The following is a 5,385-nucleotide window of genomic DNA, read 5'->3' on the forward strand; positions in this document are numbered from 1 at the left end:
CCCCCGGCTTTTGGCTCGACACAGCTGAAGACCAAAACACCACCAAAGGAGAAGAAAATGGGCCACATTTTTGTATCTTTTTATTTACAACAGGATTAAAAAATGCTTGCCCATGAACGACTGATGGTCTCACAGACTTGGTTTGGAATCGTCAGTGATACACTGTGGAAGACCATAGACAGCGACAAACATGGAGGACAAGAGGCAGTAAATACTCAGCACTGATCTCTAGTGAGGCTTTGCTTCCCTCCCCTTCCCTCCCCCACAGAATAAGGCAGTGATTTGCTGGGTCAGGTTTGTTCCTCTTTTGTTCATTTAAAGCTTTAGTAAAATTTGCCCCCTAAATTAGACAACCCCAAATTCAGGGGCCAGGCGTGGTCTGTAAACTGCACCGTTCAGTTCACCAGGACCGAGCTAAGAGGCTCAGTTGAGTCAAGGCCCAAAATCAGCATGTAAACTAGCCGGGTGGCTGCAGACTTTCCTTTGGCCTGCTTGGGATAAAAGCCAAGAGGTGGGACCAGAACGCATCAACGAGCAAAGGAAGAAAACTGAGAAACTGATGTTCGCCATTGTCCAGGAGCCTTTCTGATGTGGTGAAAAGAAAGCCCTCCTTCTACCCCAACCTCTTCCAGGACCTCCAGACACTTGTACGCCCCAACTCCAACTAGACTTGCAAGTGCGCAGTATTTTTGAAAGTCATTGGACCACTGTTTTTCCCAGTAGTGGCTATCCTTTCCAGCAGAGAGCATTAGAGGCGTGCTTCGGCTGGCGCAAAGTGAGGATGCTCCATCAAAGTCAATGGACTTACTGATTTATCGCAGCTGAGGTTCTAGGGCCTCCATGTCCAAAGGCTTGTCTACATGGGGAAAACGTACCAGCACAATTATACCAGCGTAAACTAAATCAGTATGACTATGCCACTATAACCCCAGCATGTGGGCACCCATATTCCAGGAAAAACAGGCCCCTTTTTTTTCTTTCTTTCTTATGTTGCTTTGAAAGAAGGTTACGCTACCCTGGAAAAAGGCACTTACTCTGTTATGAGTGTCTACCAGTCAGGGAAGTTCAGTGGTATATGGAGATAAATTGTGCAATTTCATTTCACCACAAAAAAACCCCCAAGCCTAGAAGCTTCCCCTGAAATTCAGTTTTAAACTTGGATTCAGGTATTCATTACAGACATGATCAGTAATGGCTTGTCTATCTCCCTACCTCCCTGCCAAAAAAACGACATCGTTGTCAATCCACCAGTAAAGTTAAATTGCTCTGGGCCCTTCCAGTACGGTTGCAACTACACAAGTCCTTACATCAGTCTATGCTATTCCCTGATCCCTTCCAGGAAGAAACCATGCTGCTATAAGACACAATAAAGTATTGCTAAGGAAAGGCAACCCTCTCCACCAACCAAAAGCGTATACTGCCTGTGCTTAGGCAACTTCTCTTCAGAGCGAGAGCACAGAATACAGAGGCGGCAAGCTGGAGACTTTGACCTTCCCTCCTTAGTCAAGTTAGTTTAACCAACATTAAAAGAAGAGTCTTCATCTCTCATCCATCTGGAGAGCCTATGGGTAGAGTCCCCTTACCTTCGAATCTCCTTTCTTCACTCCACTTAGGCCTGCCTTGAAATTTCTGGTGCTTAAGGCTCTCAGAAGCCTTCAAGTTTCTCATCTTGTACCCGTTTAGGTAAATGTAGAATCACTGATGACCCAATTCCAGTACTTCTGCAGCTGCTAAAGTTGGCACTAGAATAAAAGCATCTTGGCAGCATAGTGCTAGTGAGTCCTCATCAAACCAGCAGGATGGAAGAAAAGAGGAGATGCCTGCTCAGCAGCAGATGGAAGAATGGCTTTGGGACTAGCAGATATGACCAATCAACCAAATTACTACCCAACAAGGAACTACAGTCCAACACAACAAAGAATGTACAGGAGGCACAAAAATGAGACAATGGATAGCATGGAGCCATTTGCTTCGGTATGATAATTGGCTACAGGAACACACCACACAAATATTTAAATTAGTATTACAGCTGCAGCTCCAAAAAGCAGAGACTTTTCCTACTGTAAACCACTGGGAAAACCATGAAGTGTTTGCACTGAATTCAGGTCCAATCAGATCCACTTGAAAAAAAAAAACCAACCACCAAACAGGCTGACATTTCCAATAGCTTCTTTTAAAATTGAAGATGCCTCAGCTGTTACCTGTATAATCATCACAGAAGACTATGCAAGGAAGAGAGGTGTGCTGGCTGGTATGCTCTCTCACCTTGGCCCCGTCTCTGCTCTTTTCTGAGCCTGTCAGCAAAGGCACCATGCCTCTTTTGATACCAATGCAAAATAGCTTTGACACAGAAAACTGGGAATATTAGAATTTCAAATGCCTGCAACGCACTTGGGATCAAACTTTAAGGGGAACCTTACAGATCTTTTGCTTCCATCTCCTACTTCCTAATTGCCCCACAGTATCCCAGTTCTCCCATGAGGGGCCGAGGCTCAGACAAAGACTTTTAAAACACAAACATTAGCACAGCTCATTTCACAAGAGACAGCACACAAGGAGCATGGCGTTCAAAGTGCTGAGCACCAAGCAGAGGTAGGTACCCTGGGCCTGCACGGACTTACTAGACAAAGCCCTGTATGAGGCTCAGCAGGCAGGATGACTCTGAAATTAATATGCATTTCACAGCCCCAGAAAACAGCTTTACAACTCGTCTCATTCTGCTAGTAGGTGCAAAGGCTCCTTTTGGAGCGTGTCAGCCCCCATCCTGCAAATGCTCACGCATGCGATTAACCCTTCGCTTGAGAAGCATCCCACCCGGCCCCAAGGGACTATCCAGGTGCAGCGTCAATCCTGCTCCCGGTTTCTCCTCCAGGTAACTCCTGGTGCTAATCTCAGCATATTAAGCTAAACAAACTCTGCCTGGTCTGCTGGAGATTTCAAGTCAGCAAAACATTTAAGCAACTAGCAAACCACAGGCAAATCCTTCAGCGCATCCCTATGGAGCGCAACTCAAGGACGCTTCTTTAAAATACTGCGCTGAAGAGAAGTGGGCTTGGGCCGTGCTTCACCTGCTGTGCTGAATTCTAGCTGAAAAAGGAAGGAAGGAAGACAGTTGGACTGCATTGCAACACAATACGTCCGACTAGGAGAGCAAGAGGATCAGGGGAAATCATCTGCAGGGCACCATGGCATATGTCTGAAAAAGCTGATTCTGGACCTTGCTCAGGAGGTGGAAGAAGTTAGAACTGGAACAAATGCAATTTGGTGCAGTCACATCCATCCAATGGAGAAGGCTGGAGAAACACCTTTATCTAAAGTTGTTCTCTATTAGTTAGGTTTTTTGGCTTACTTCCTCCCCCCCACCCTCAGCCCCAACACCAGTGGTTAAACTGCAACCATGCTTCCAGACAAGCCTTTCAGTGCAACTGCTCGCCTCAGCTTCAGTAGATGATCAGTGGCTTCACAAGCTGGTGGACACACAGTGAGGACATCACAATTACAAGTGGGCACATTTTATTCTCTGGATGCACTCGCGCATTGTTTCTGCTCAACAGCAAAAGCTTTATTGATTCAACACATTATCCTTTCCCCTCTTCCCTCACGCCTTATCTTCAGTTGTGTTCTTCTCCCCACCCTTCCGTTTCTGATCAGAGCATTATCCATGCTTTGAGTTTCAAAACGTTCCCAGAAGATAGTCGACAATTCAAAAGTTTTTTTTTCTCCCCAAGAACCATATAAATTACATGCAAAACATTGTACATAGAGATTAAATAATATTAAAATGCAAATACAGATCAGGTGCACGGTAAAGCTGGACTCTAGGATATGGCAAACACACCAGGGTACATATTGCTTTGAAACCACCATTTTTTTTTTTTTAATGTCATGCATACCACATAATATTCAGTCTTTTGTTTTGTATTTTCTTTTTTAATACAAAAATACCAGTGCTTATTATACTAGTTACTGAAAAAAAAAGAGAGAGAAACTCAAATTCAAATCTGCGTGCTCTTTCCAAAAGAAATGTTTTTTTTGTTAAGAGTTAGATAAATATATATACACATGTGAAATGTATATTTTAATCCTGTATATATATTTATTTAGGGAGAGGAAATAAACTAAAGACAGTTTTAGCCATGGGCATTGCTGAAGGGCTAACCAATTTACATGTTTTTTTTGGGGAGGGGGGGTTGCCAACAGAAGGCTCAGAGGCATAAAATTCAGGTTGCGTAGCTGGGAGGAAGAGATGGGCAGGAAAGGGAGGAAAGATCTCCAAAGGTAGGGTAGCACATGCCATAGGATGGCCCTGGCCTTGGCCATATAGTCTTGTGTTCTAGGTAAGCATGAAGCAGCCATGGCCAGGCGTGACAGCAGGGGACAATGACATGCCATAACCATCTCCAGTTGGCTCACTCATTCCTCGGCAAGACTCACTGCAAGGTGGGCGTAGAGCTTTCAGGGTGCATTTAGGAGATCCTGATGGTAGCTTCCCACTGATTGATGAACTGGCCGGGAGGTGGGGACAGCAGAGAATGGATGAGAGTCAAAGTCTCTCTCATGGCACAAACGAGCTGCAGTGCTGCCCCCTTCCCTCCCCGTCGGGTGGCAGCTCCCGGAGACACAACTGTCCATGCCATGTGTCCAGGACACGTCTGGAAAGCAGGAACTAGGGGGACGCGAGAAGCAAAAAGGCCTCAACTGTTGCAAGTGGAGCGCTGGGAGAAGTCACGATAGCAGCAAATCTTCTTTAAGATACCTTCCTCCTCTGGCTTCATCCAAAGCCAGTGCTCTAGGGGTCTGCAATGCGCTTTGGACCCTCCAACCCTTGGCAAGGACATTCAAAGGCTAGTCAGAGACGACTTCCAAAAGAGCCGAAGGTTGGGCATGTATTAAAAGGGAAGCATTTTCCTCTGCCCTGGAAGATTTGTTATTGAAGGCTGCCCATGCTAAAATGCAGTTTAGTTTTTTTCCTTCTGGATCTTTGTGTGTTTTGTTTTCTATTTGATTTCCCCCCCCCTTAAAACGTATTGCACACAACCTCTGAAAATTAAGTCAGATCCCTGTGCAAATTAAAGGGGGGTGGGGAAGAAAGAGGGGGGGAGGGGAAAAAAGAGAGAGAGAGAGAGAGAGAGAGAGAGAAACCTAACCACATGATGCAAACTCCAAAAATAAAATTAAAAAAAAAAAAATGTTCACCATTGCACACAGGAAGTGATGTAATGTCTTTGGTACCAATCTGCCAATTTATTCAACACAAAAAAAAAGCCACCAACCAACCAACAACAGAAACCCTATCATTAAGAACTGGATGCAAAATGATGTTTGGAGTGTTTTAATAACACAACAATCCAAGGCATGTTAACACATCACAGGATATTACTTCAT

The sequence above is a fragment of the Crocodylus porosus genome, unplaced genomic scaffold (assembly GCF_001723895.1).
Source record: "Crocodylus porosus isolate Cpor-Errol unplaced genomic scaffold, CroPor_comp1, whole genome shotgun sequence".
In the NCBI taxonomy this organism is placed as follows: Eukaryota; Metazoa; Chordata; order Crocodylia; family Crocodylidae; genus Crocodylus; species Crocodylus porosus.